Below are 14368 nucleotides of genomic sequence, written 5' to 3'. Positions count from 1 at the left end.
TTTTCATACAAGAGAATGAGAGCCTATTAAGTACACTCCTCTCAGCTATGTACATGTACATAGAAAAATGTGAGTTCTGTAAAAAAAAGAAAATGAATTCTCACATAATCAAACAAAACTTACACTGAATGTTCAAGATTACAAATAAATGTAATTTGCCAAACAATTTTGATAGAAAATGTATACTGGCTGAGTAATGAGCATAGAAAGATTAGGAAATCAAGGTTAGTAGCCCAACACCATTTGTGTAGTCCCACATCTTTCTGTGTACAATGCTTGTTACTTTACGAAGACTGGGCCAAATTTATTATGATTTTGAATTGTTGATGACTTCAGAACCTTGCAGTACACACTAATACTTATATGTTACATGATCAACTTTTTCTGATCCATTCCACACCTTTTCTTTCACAATGCAATCGGATGACCAGAACTCACCTTTACCTTTAAAGAAAAATGTGAAAGTTGTACATGTACATCTGTAAGGAATATGATACAAGTACACGTGAGTGCACCAGATTCAGTGAGCTATAGCAATTATGTGCATGATGGCCTTGAGGGAAGCAAATTATCTGCTTAGGAAAGCATTAAGGACAGGATTAATTACGATATGTACATATTTACATGTTAGGCAAGAGAGAAAATGAAGCGGTGTAATATAAATAAAAAATAGTTTGATTCTATATCAAAGCATGAATCATCCGTGCATGTTATAGTAACAATATTTGCAGATTTTACACTTGTTCAAATATACAGCACATGTTATTAATATTTGTGCAATTGAAGTCACAATTCTATTTATTAATCAACTTTAAAATATCAAAAACATGTTAACCTAGGTTAATGTACCATTGGAGATAATTATACAGTTAAAATGGAAATTAGGACTCATTAATATTTATTGATTAATGAAGTTCGAGGAAGAATTAAATGTTATCCATCAAGAATACATCGTATTGTCACGATCATTTCATGAAGAGAGGTACCGGTAAGAACATTTTATTCCAACTTTATTGTCATCAGTATTCATAAAGTTTCCATGAAGTGATCTCAATTTCTCGTCATTCATGTTTTTCAATCTTTCACTTATCTGTATCTATGAGTTTGTCTTCCAAGGAGGCCACTATAGAGCCTACATGTACATAAGTCCTTCATCTGACAATAATTGCTGGGAATATTTTAAAAATGAAGAATTTAGATGATTATCGGTATACTCCAAATTCTTTGATACACCATGTTCGAATGGATATCTAAAGATCTTACAGAAAGGTGAATATTTGCCTCATGGCTTTATGATTTCAGAATGCAAGTCCAATGGGCATCAATTGCAAGCATACGTCACAGATACTGAAATGTTGCATTGCCATGGCAACTATGGCCTATAATGAGGTAAAGAGCCATGGATTTTATACTCTCTTTCTTTGCCCTATGAAGAGAATAACAAATTAAAGTTTGATAAATGATAACCTTTGGAAATGAAATGCTTAAAAAACAACCAATGGACATGGTTCTATATCAATCAAGATTGACTACATGTACAGTGTACTAGTTGCTAGGGGCTCGGAGATTAGAAAAGGTTGGATCCATTGTGTATTACTATTTTTAAACATATTGCTGTTAGGAGACGGCAGAAACATTGGAAGAGAAAATTCAGGGTAAGTCTCATGCTGAAGGTGAAATGGAGATGGAATGAAAATGTCATATTTGCCAAGTATGGATTTCATTTTATACAATGAGCTAGGCAGATGATTAACTTTACACACCTACATGTATTTAATGATAATGTTATTTGAGTAATATTTATGCACATTCCTGTGATTCCATTTTCAAGGAAATTAATTGTAATACAAGTGTTTTAGGAAGCATTGTAAAACTACCTCCTTCCTTTGAGCTTGCTTTTCATTTCTAGTTTTCGTGCTTCAGCCTCAGTACTGTATGAGAACCCACAGGGGCCAAACTTAATTGTAATTGTATCATAAATTTGTGCATGCTTGTGCGAAAGTAGAGCAATGTTCGATCAGTAAATTGATATCATCGACAAGTGTTGCGCATGGAAGTTGGTTTCTTGTCAGTGAAAATTGTTTAGGATTGACTTTGACTTTGGTAATGATATACTGTTCATCGTTGAAGTTCTGATGTTATCATTCCTAAGCAGGAGTGTTGAGATAACAAGAAGAATATTTGTTGAGTAAAATATTCTCATAGAATATTCCATTTATTAGATGAATACAGCCTTTAATAAAGTGCATTTTGGAAATGCACTTTATATAGGGGAAGAGTTGATTTAAAAAAAATAGTTACCGTAGATGTTCAATGGTAGGCTTACCTTTTGCCATGAAAATAATGAAACATGATTTGATAGTTGACAATTTGATCATCTATTTGCATGTACATGTATGCAACTTTATGAATATGCATATTTGGCATGTTCTTTACAAGTAAAGGATTCCTTTCACCTTAAGTTATGCCAATACATGACAGTATGTCTTTGGGAATGAATATTCCCAAGGGGAGATATCTAAACTCTGATATCGTCATGTTTGGAGCCAGGAGGTCAAACTGTAAATTGATATTGCTTAACGCCCTTCTAGCTTCAAATAGACGAATTGTTTATATTGCATGATCACAAGGCATTGCCGGTAATTTGTTCTGAACCTTGCATGAAGTCACCCTTCGGTACTTGTTGACACAGTGCCTTTAAATAGAAGTCAAGCCATGTGGGACTGTAGCCGAGACCTAAGCCGAGACCTATAAGCAATGAGTAATAGTCATTCAGGTGGGAGGAGTACAGTGTAGTCAGTGCTGGTATTTTGAGCTGCCGGGCCAGTGAGTCACCCTGCTACATGTAGCTAGGCATCCTTATGAACCCTCTTTCTAAATACTCATATTGGTCTTTCACTCACTCTCTCTTGTCTATTTTTCCCCATCAGTGTCCCTGGTTCTTTATTTAGTCTTCCCCACTCTCACTTAGGCTGTTCACACCGCAATGAGATAGCGCGGTCTATCGTAGCACCCCCTTTTTTCTAGCGCGCGCTAGACCGCGCTATCTCTCGTGGACCACCCCCAAGAGGTGCTCCAGTGGCACGCCGTCTTGGCTCGCCGTGGCACGCTGTTAGGCAGACCGAAACGACGTTGTACCTTCCAAACCGCAGAGATAGCGCGGTCTAGCGCGCGCTATCTCTGCCGGTGTGAATACTCTCACTCACTGCCTTACATTGTTTGCCCATAGATTCATTATCTCCTGTCTACTGATCTTTTCTCTCTTTTACAAAATGACAAGAATGAATCGCAAATTACAAGTACAGCTCGCTTTCAATAAATGCATCATTTTGTACATGCAGTTGTGCAATTAATGCGAAAACTTTGTTTCCTCAACGTCTTCACACGTATTGAAAAGGACGCGATGCTGACTCATCAGTTTCATTTTGTGCTTAGTGTCTTTTCTTGATTAACGGCAATGCATTCACAATCAAATTTCTTTGATTCTGTCATTTCTGAATCATAAAACTCCCTGATTTAGACAGGGGAAGAATAGATATTGTTTAATTCATGTTCTTATGTGTGGGAAACTGTGGGAAAATAACTCCTTTACATAAAACTGTAGCTCAGAAAATATACCTGTAGTATCAATCGCCACGATGTTCAGTTTGCAATACAATTGTTGCATTCTGTCGATATTTTTAATCTTTTTATTTTTTATATTTTTAAAGATACTATGTCCCTTTTGCAGCCAACATCAAATTCTGTAGAACTTTGGAAGAATTTTGAATTTGTCATGTATGTCCTATCTGTGAAATTTAAATGTTAGCAGTATCCTAATATTCAAATCAGGCACAGCGGAGCACCCCAATTACCGTGCGATCGACTCTCGTCCAGTAAACATCATTTACATAAAATCAACAATTGTGTACCGATCGATGCGAAAAAAAGTAAACAAATTTCGAAGACAAATTCTTAATTAATGTGATGAATATCAGCAATCAAAGCTAGTAAATCGAGTATTTAATAAATTTGCAAGACACTCATGTGTATAAAAAGAGTTATTGATGCACCGAAAATGTGAAATTTAAGGGATAGTTTTGACGAACAAAAACGGAAAAAATGAGATACAAAATCACCGTAAAATTCACCATCTTTTTTAGAGCGAGAAAGAATTGCCTCATATGAACAGAAAGAAAATTTAATAATCTCAATCCTTCTGAAATATCTCTTTCTATAGTTGCTTGATAGGGTCGTGTCAGAGCAAAACATACCCCAATGTCCGAATCTCATCGAACAAAAACAATCCTTCGTTGTCGCAAAATTGTATGACCAGTCCCATACATTCAAATGTGTGTCATGTCTGAACCTCGCGTGTGCGTTGGCTATACATGTCTGGTCAGCCGACTGCACACGTGCACGCTAATGGCTCAGCTGTTTCGATCTGGCCTGCACTGGGCCCTAAGACGCATGCGCAGTACATTTGCTGAGATCGATGACGTCATGTTTAATGAGTTCGCTGACTACAACTTTTACAAATGAAGCCCCATGAAAAAGAATGTTATAACTATAAAAAAATACAGCGGAGAAGCGAAAACTTCGCCCATGTATGGATTCAACACTCATGAATATTCATACCAAGTCTCTACTTCGTGCATTGCTTGATAGGGTCAAGTCACAACAAAATATACGTCGTGTTTATCGAGGGGTGAAGCTCAAAACACATTAATATCTCGAGTTTTATTCCATGAAATTTCATATTTATTTCATTGATGTCAAGTTCATAATAATTGTAGTTAGTATGGAAAGTTTCATAGCGATATTGGCAGTAATAAAGGCGCAACACAAATTTTAAGATTTGACATTCTAGCAAAACACATGTTTCGATTCACGCAGATGTCCGTTGGTTATTCAAATAGAACGGGCCGCTAATGATATGCAAATTGGGGTGCTCCGCTGTGCCTGAAATTATACAAGGAAACCCGTGTACTTGCTAGACTTCACTGTCAGACACTATTGAGTGAGTGACTGGCTTTTTTTCTTCTTTGGTAATAACATACATAAAATGAGTTATTAGCATTTGCCTACATTAATAACCCACTTCTTGTAATGGCCAAAATTAAACTGATTGAATCTTTGCGCAGCATAAAACGTATGACCATTCCGTACAATGGTCTGAAAAATCAGACTATTACTTAGTGGCTCTATAGCTCTTAAGTCGATTCTACAACTAATAGTCGTTATTTTCCCACTTAAAGACATTTTCAAGCCCCCCCCCCTTTTTTTTTAGGGAAATTCTAAATTAATATTATCTTTCAAATGCCGTTGGAATTTAACCTTTTCATTTTTTGGGCCTGCAAATGGGACATAGTACCTTAAGGCTTTCCAGTACATTCTTAAATTTTCTTATATTTGGCCTGCATGTATTGATAATTTTTTTATAGAATTACAGCATTATTTAAAAATAGTATGCTTTAAAAGAACTTTTCAAGGAACCAAGGTCATTGAAACTTTGGTAGCTATGACTGTGCTATCTCGTACGTATACCACCGAAACACAATAGAGTCTGGGTATACCTTGCTCACTCAACCAACGGGTTCCATTGTCGTAAGTTGGTTAAAGATTGACGTAGATCTGCATACCTCATGCCCATATATGGCAGAGGGGCTCAACCAGTCTCCCACAAGTTGTATACAAACAATGAATAACATGTATCGGGGACTGGGCAAAGGTGTTCCATTTTCCAATGTACTAATTCCGGTTGACCCGTACACTTTGTGTATACAGCATGGCACGTGTATGCACTTGATTGTTTAGTTTATGATTGTTTGGGAGGAAGGATCCGTGATGATCAATAATTTTTTCAGGATTTCTATTTTAGGAACTCCCTGTAAGCTAGCTGGCTTCATGAATCATAATAAGACCAGAGTTTGATAGATCTCAGCAGTTATAACTAGTTGTTACTTACAGGTAGTGACAGAATAAGAACAGGAAAATCTTTTGAAGGCATTGGAAGTTATTTTACGGGAATAAACCAGTACAGATTGAGCCACTTTTGGATAGGTAACTGCATTAAAAAGGTATTTATGTGTACGGTAATATAGTTATATCCTACTAATATATTTGCCATATTGTTTTATAATCATTTAAATTTGAAGATGAGTTTCAATTTTTTTGTGAAGCTACATGTACATGTACATGCTACTTTCATTCCTCATTATAACTAGCCTGGATACAATTTGCAGGTTATGTCGATACAATGTTTTTTTTTTTTAGAGAAGTGAAAGAATTGAATATAATTCTATCTTACTCTTTTTGCTTTAACTGTCTCTCCTTGTCATATGCAACATGTAGGTCAAAGTGATTAGCCAAATTGTCTAATTTTCATAATTTTGACCACAGTGAACATTACAACAACAACAACTGCAATAATAACAACGATATAAACAACAACAACACTATTCAATGTCTGTTATCATACATGTACAATGTATATCCCAAACATCTTCCTGACATAAAGGCCTGCATGTATGCATGGTCAGCTGCTGACATTATCAGTAATAAATCTGGTTTATGTTTTTAGAGATATACATGTGTATCTGATAAACTGTCCCTTGGGTGTACTGTGTTTTTGATTACTGATATAGATCATATCGTAAACTACTTGGATGCAGATGTATGGGAGGCCTCAATGATGAACACTTTTGTAGTGCTTACAAAACTTCTCTTTCTCTCTTTGCATGATACAATATGCAAATTACTTGAATTAATTGAGTCACTTTGTACAACTAATGGTTTGTATGAATACAAGTCTTAACCAGAGTGCATGTATGCTTTTAAATGTTCTACATGTAAATGTTCATTTCCTTAAATAAACAAAACAAGGAAATGTGGAGTTTTGCACATAATTAAGGATATAGTGATCGTCTTAGTTTGATACATTTAGTCCATGTTTCAAAAGAATACACACATGTACATGTACAAGTCATGTGCAATGTAGGAAAGAGCAAAATTCATGTATTCCAAAGCCAATGTCACAAGTGACATTTTATGGATAAACTGCTTGCTTAGTATCCGGTGAAGTGTGAAGCTGTCTAGAGCCATGCAGACAATTTGAATTCTGTTCAAGCATAATAATTACCGGTGTATATGAAGTAAAGCTTTCTCTCCCTCTTGACTATTGTATAAATACAAGTTAAGATTATTCAATTTCCTCTTCTACAATTTAAGAAGTTCAGTCACATTTGATATTATAGTGAATCCTACCCTTCTATTTTCATGCATTGATCTCTTCCATTTCTCTTACATTTGCTTTTCACTTTTTGTTTATAAAATTGCCAATAATATTTTATACCCCACTTTCTATATTCTCTGGTCAGTCAGCAAACTCTTGCAGCCATGTCTGCCTCTCCATATTTTGTCCTAAAGGTAAAGACCAGTTATGGTCATGCGATTGCATTGTGAAAGAAACGTTGTGGAATCGATCAGAAAAGGTTGATCATCTAGCATCTAGCATCTGCAAGGTTCTGGAATCATCAAAATGATAAGAAATTTGGCCCATTCTTCGTAAAGTTACAAGCACTATACACAGAAAGATGTATATGGGACTACCCTATATCTCTCACAGACCATGAGAGAAACAAATTTACCAAATATATGAATTAGTAGGCGGTTTCCCGGCAAATTTTGTATCATCATGTATTAGTCAAAACATATTCTTTCACATGATTGGTAATGAGAGCTTCCATTTCATTTTTTGAAATTGGGGCGTTTCCAATACTGGTCTTTACCTTTAAATGTTATCCTTCTCTTACCTCTCTTATTCTCCTCATCTCTGTGCATTGATCAACCCCTTATGCTTCCATGTACAGTCTCTCATCAGTCTCTCATTTTATCTCTTTACTTTCATCTTACTCTGTCTCCCAGCTTTCATCCTCTCCTCCCAGTTTTCTTTTTTCAGCCACCAACCCTCATTTTATTTCCTAAAACTATCTCATGCTCTTGTCTCTATTTCTACCCCCCTCTTTCCCCCAACGTCCAAGTTCCATCATCATCCGTCCATTTTCTCTTCTCCCATCAGCTCATCAATAATTCCAATTTAGCCACTCCCTATTTCTCCCTCTTTTCTCTCTGTCTGTCACTTCTCTTTCTTTTCTCTCTATTTCTTCTTTTCTCTGTTCACTCATCTACCCCTTTTCGCCCCAACCATCCATCTCTCCTGCTGTCTCTTTATTTCTATCCCCCATACCTTTCCATGGTAATGGCAATAAGTAGCCATGTTCACATTTTAGGAATCTTTTTGGAAAATGGAACTACCCCTGTAAATATTCATATAAAACAATTTACCAGGAATATATAACTGTTGAAAAATGGCGAAAATGATCCAGATCATCAGTTTCAGAAGTGGTATTTTACATTAGTTGAGTGAAAAAAGTTTTTCTGCTACTTTTTTTGGAGGATTGATGATATACTTGTACATTTATCTAATGGATTAATATGCCTTTTAAATGAAAAAGACTTCTAGAAGGTTTTCCATTATGCTAGGACATCTGCCGTACACTTTCTAGAAGAAACCTGATCAATCAGGTGAACAGGTCTACATTGCTGCCACAGGCCCTGGAAAAAATAAAGAGCAAATCCAATCATTTACTTCAGCCTTGCGAGACTTGTTCAGCGTGTCCCAAAAGGTAAATTACCTTGTCCCTCATGGTCACAATTAAATCATGGGATAAATTATTCACAAGCTTCTGCCTTTAGTTTACAGCTTAGTTGAAGATCACAGAAAGCAGTGAATGACGTCTTCATCCAATGAATGTATTCTTCCCTCGAGTGCAATTTCTTTTAAGTCTTGTTTGATAGTGGGATTGAGTGTGAGTTACAGCTGTACAGTGCAAGTCATTTTTCAATAATTGACAATGTAAATGATATCCCTGTATTGGTCAAAACACCCCCCACCCCTTCTTATTCTTATGGAGAAAGTCATATTTTCATTAGAATTATCTTCATACATGTTTGAACAAAAAGTTGTAACTGAGATTTAAAACATTAGGATAAAGATTCACTGTAAGACAGGCATGTTCCCCTTGGGAGATTTTTAAATATTATTTTATCAGTAAAGAAAAATAATAGTAACAGTAATAGAATACTTATCATCTTCCTGTTTCATTAACGTTACGAGTTACCAGCTCTGCAGTTCCTCTGTTCTAACTCTGGATACGTTCAATTAAAAAGATTGATGGCCAACATCTATTCTACCGTTCCGGATAAGTGGTCTGTAGTCGGCTTTAGGAAAGTAATTATATTTATATGGAGATATCTCTTTCATACCTGCCTGCTGTCTGTGTATTAAGCACGTGTGATTAATGCGAGTTGGAACGGTTTGTTGATGTGAAAGTGTCGTTTCCATACCTGAACTGAATTGGCAATCAGTCATGCAGGTGGGCTGCCAAAGACCTTTCCATGTTAGGTGATCAATCAGTCCAGGATCATGTTCCTATTAGGAGAAAATGACAGTTCTTTGAAGCCTGAATTATTCCGAGACTATTCCCAATAAACGATATACATGTACAGTCATAAGCTGGGAACTTGGACTCATGTGTATTTGAGGATTTTCCAAATATTGACCCCCCAAAATGTGAGTGAAGTGAAGTTTGAAAATCCTACATATTGTTTTGACCTCTAAATTACTGAATTCTATTTGAACAAAACATTATTATCATTATTACTGTTGTTGTTGCTGTTGTTTTTATTATTAATATTGTTATTATTATAATTATTTGTATTGCTATAACTAAAAATTGCTTTCTTTAAAAAATATTTAAAAAACCTTTCATATTTGACGCTTGTGTTTTGACAAGCATTCATGGAAATAATCTTCTCTGCTGTCTGCAAAGTTTTTTTTCTCGTAACTTTCCTTATTTTTCTTCTCCATTTGGATGCAATTTCATTAGAATGTATATACCTTGCTGGACCTCAATGCTTGTTTGAATCAATTGAATGAAAATGCAAGTACACGCTAAGACATTTCTTCGATAAAGTTTGTCAATTACAAGTAAATTTTTCATTTCCTTCTTCCCAATTTCACCAGTAATGCAGACATCATTGCTCACTGCTGAATGATTTCATGTGAACCAAATGGCAAATTCTTCATCTTTCATTGAAAAAACAAAGAAGAGAATTTCAGAAGCTCTGACGAGCAGAAGTAATATCTCTTTAGAGGAGAGGATTTTATATTGATTATTAGGAGACGGCTCGCTCGGGTTTAGATGTTTTCTGAGAGCATAAATATTGCAGATGTGGCATTTCTTCGTATTTAATGAGGCAGAAGGAACGAGCAGGAGGAAAGGGCAGCAGTTGCTAAGGAGCCTTTACAACCTCTCATTCGTCTGGGGGGAAAAGAAAATGGATATGGGAGAGAGGAATCTTTAGCATCACTGTGCAGAGTGTACTTGAAATGTGACAAGAGAACGCCAAATTCAAAGAGATATATTTGTTGATGTATTTGCAGGTTGGAAATGAAAATGGTGAATGTGCCTGAATCCGCATGTACAAGTATAATCCATCATACGTCTTTGAAAATGGAATGTTTCAAGCAATATTTTCTGTGCATAGAAAATGACTGTACCTCCTTCATTTTTTTGTTGTTTGTTTTTGAGATTCATTTTTCATGAATTTCTTTCTTTGGAGCTTCATCCCTTGTTCCAAGTTTTATTGCTATTTATACACTTTTGATTGAATTTCTTTTTATTATTTATCACTAAAATGTCAAAAGTGGAAAGTCAGATTCTATTGTACACCAATGAATTTGACAGAAACCAAGCCAATTTTTTTCTTGCAGGCATACAGGATTATAGAGAAACATTGTCAAAGATGTTGACCTTTCGTTATAAATCATGTACAGTTTTAAGCTGCTAATAAGTGGCATGCATCTAGAACAAGCCATTAGTACCTTAAATTCTCATTTGATAAATGGGTTGCGTTGCACTTGCACTGTGTTCACAGAAGGAAGAAAAATCTTCCATTTCATTGTAGGGCCTATATGAATTGGAAAGTGTCCACTTTATTTTTCAAGTGCACTATTGACAACACATCCTTTTTCTTTTTATTACTTTGATAATCCAGAGGCTTGCTCATCTATATGGTAATTTCATTCCATTCATAACTTGCATCTTAGCAACCATTTCAGATTGATATAAGTATATAAGCATTTTATTGGTTAGCAAATCTTGAAGATCCATCACACAAACCATCAGACATGCACATGTGCATCTAGTTTTTGGTAGTCGGTATTACTGGTAGTTTTAATGGAGTAAGAAATTCTTGCTATTGCCAATACATCCAAAATGCCCGGATGTAGCCTCGTGGAGGTAATTCCGAGCCACTTACGGTGTACGGCGGCGCGTGTGCGGTACACATATTATGCATATATGCGCAATGTACATGTATGTACGGACTATATATAGTAATATATCTTAATCCAAATATCCAAATATCTTTCTGTTACATGTAGTATTTTTAACGTTTAGTAATGATCCACTCTTGAAATTGCTTGAAAATTGTGATAAATCACTGTGGTTACTGTTGCAAAGCGCAGCCGAGCGAAATAGGCTGCAAGCGACTTGGTCACCGAACTATCCCCAACGGTATTTGAATTGGGCCCTGAAAATAACATATGAGTATTTTTTATATATTGGCTACACATAGTATAGCAAGAATTTAAATGATTCTAAATTAGTTCTTCCAAACATGTTGTTAATGTTACAGTGGTTTAAATGCAGATGATCACTATGGTAGCAAGTTTTGATTATAATCTTTAAAAACTCATGCTCATAAAAAATATGTGCAATGGAGAAGATTATTTTCCAGTCTCCACCAAATGGAAGTGGGGATCAAACTTTGTGATCGAGGTGAAAAGTTTGCACTGCTAAATGAACAACACGACCCTATAGAAAATTGATTAGAAGGAAACTAGACAAGGGGAAATGATTTGAAAGATGAGATGGGGGATGCAGGGTTCATCAATCATTCTAGGACATTTATGGCTAATAATAATTGGGTTCCTTCATATCCGTGCATGATGTACATTAATCACAGCTTGAGGAGTTATTTAGAATGCAAACTTGAAAGGATTATTCGGAAAACATTTTGTCCCCTGGTAAACACAAGATTTGTTCACATATGCCGGGGTACATGTAATCTGCTGTGGTTTACTGTGGATTGTTTACGCATACTACAACATTTTTAAAATTGTATTACGCACGAATAAGTGAGTACCTGTATAGTAGCACCTTTTTTTTGTTGCTTGCAGCTACTTTTTTTTCATCCCCACTTGCCATTCATTTACTACCGGTACACACAAAGCACTACATTTGACTTTGTAAACCACCATGGTTTGCCAAGGCATACGTGAATAAGCCTTTGTCTCCCCCCTGGTATTATAGATTTCAGAAATAACTTTATTTTCGTTTTCTGAAAGTCAGAAGGACCTCAACTCCTATACTTTAACTCTTTTCTGGCTCTTTACAGACGTAATTTTAAATTGTACATCGTCGGTTGATTTATAGATCCTTTCATTCCATCTTTAATGGCATAGATTTACCCCCGAATCACCGGACAGAGAAAGAAATTGGAGGGAAAAAAATGCATTATTGGAAATGCGAGCTAGAGTCGTGTCACTTATTAAAAACTTGTGGTACTTGATTATATTATCTCTAGAGTGAGTGGTTTGGTATATGACTGATTTTTTAAAGACGGTTGAGAAATATCATGGGTCACACTACTAATCAGCCTATTGTAGGATTATGCGTCAAGATGAAAATTTTCATATATAAAAGAGGTGACTGGTTTTTATCCGGATATCAAGTATGGATTTTTCTGAGTACTATGCGTTGGTGGCATTTATCCAACTTTTTTTTTTTTTTAAATGGCTACCTGTAGCAAATATACACTGTAGGCAGTAAATGTTTGGTAAAGTTCCTACATCACTATAGAGGGATTCAGAGTTGCTTTGCAAGGATATAATTTCCAAAGCATTTATGAAGGGATTATGACATTGTTTAACCTGTGATATACAATCAAGTATGGATTGAGCCGAGTACTATGCGGTGGTGGCATTTTAAATCCAACTCATTTTTTTGTAAATGGCTACCTGTAGCAAATATACACTGTAGGAAGTATATGTTTGGTAAGTTCATGCAGGAATATAGAGAGATTGAGAGTTGATATGCAAGGATATAATTTCCAAAGCACTTATGATTTGATTATGACATTGTTTATTAAGCCTGTAATATATATAATTAACTATTCATTGGGGATATTATGATATACCCATCCAAAGTGTTTTCTTCAGAAATAAAATTTGCAAGACATTTCAGTATTTTCAATCATATGCATCTATGAAATACAAAAGAAGCAATTTTTGTTGGTCATATCGAACCTGCATTTTGAGCAGAAGACAACTTCAAACTTTCATGCAACATGAAGCACTGTCTTAATATGTCAATACTCAAGGGCGTTCATGCAGGTATTACATTTGAATTTTGTTTGGTCCCTTTTGCAATTGAAAAATCCGCTTTTAATAAATGAAGAAAGGTGTAGTTTGCAAAGCCTATGTTGGCTAAAACCCTGCCACGAATAGCTTTTCTTAAACACTGGCAAAAGTTGGAGAAAAAAAAGCCTTTTTAATGAATAATTTACACAGTGAGAAAATTGTTTTTAATGCATACTAGTACAAGGAAAGCCTGGATCTGTCCATTACACTACAGTTGCAGTTTAGGGACGATTCAGTGTCTATCGGCTATATTAGCCATAGATTACCTTTCATTTAAAATGGTGAAGATGGCCATCGTGATTGCCAGCGAATTACAAAACACAGGATTTCCTTTCTCTTATCCTTATCATCTTCTTCCTGGTTCTGCATTTATAAATGCAGTGAGAGCTTTACTGACGGGAGTGTGATTACCACACTACTACATTTACAAAGGCATTTAACTTGCACTAGTTTCAAATCAGAAAGACAATCCCACCACATGGAGTACAGAATGAGATTTTAAACACTTTGGTTTTGTTAATCATTTAATGCTGTCTGTTGAACCATAGTGTATTCTTTCCAGCCGATTGTTGAAGATTAATGAATATTTTTGCCCAAAATATATCGTCTTACATTTCTCCACTATTAGAAGAAGAAAAACAAAACGACAGTTACACATGTACTTGTATGTGGTGACAATGTTGAACTTTTTATATTAAGTAGCTTGTCCACTTACATACTTTAGTATCATAAAGTATGATGGAAGTGCAGTTTCATTTAAGTACGCGAGACAATGTGTCATTGAAGAAAAAAATAGGGCCAATGGTGATTTTACTCTAAAATCTAAAAAGAGCTCTTAAA

General features: G+C 35.5%; 1 protein-coding gene across 1 annotated transcript in view; it reads left to right on the top strand.

Moving 5' to 3' along the window:
- Nucleotides 1-5877: 5877 nt before the first annotated feature.
- The window catches only part of LOC582463 (protein kinase C delta type), a 52078-nt gene continuing 43587 nt past the window's right edge, over nucleotides 5878-14368 (top strand). Inside the window, exon 1 of the mRNA XM_030972466.1 lies at nucleotides 5878-6059. The gene's annotated coding sequence lies outside the window, so the exon portion shown is untranslated. The remainder of the gene's footprint in view (nucleotides 6060-14368) is intronic.

This window comes from Strongylocentrotus purpuratus, unplaced genomic scaffold, assembly GCF_000002235.5.
Source record: "Strongylocentrotus purpuratus isolate Spur 01 unplaced genomic scaffold, Spur_5.0 spur5_scaffold_6, whole genome shotgun sequence".
NCBI classification, from domain to species: Eukaryota; Metazoa; Echinodermata; class Echinoidea; order Camarodonta; family Strongylocentrotidae; genus Strongylocentrotus; species Strongylocentrotus purpuratus.
This window is presented reverse-complemented; position numbering and strand designations above follow the sequence as displayed.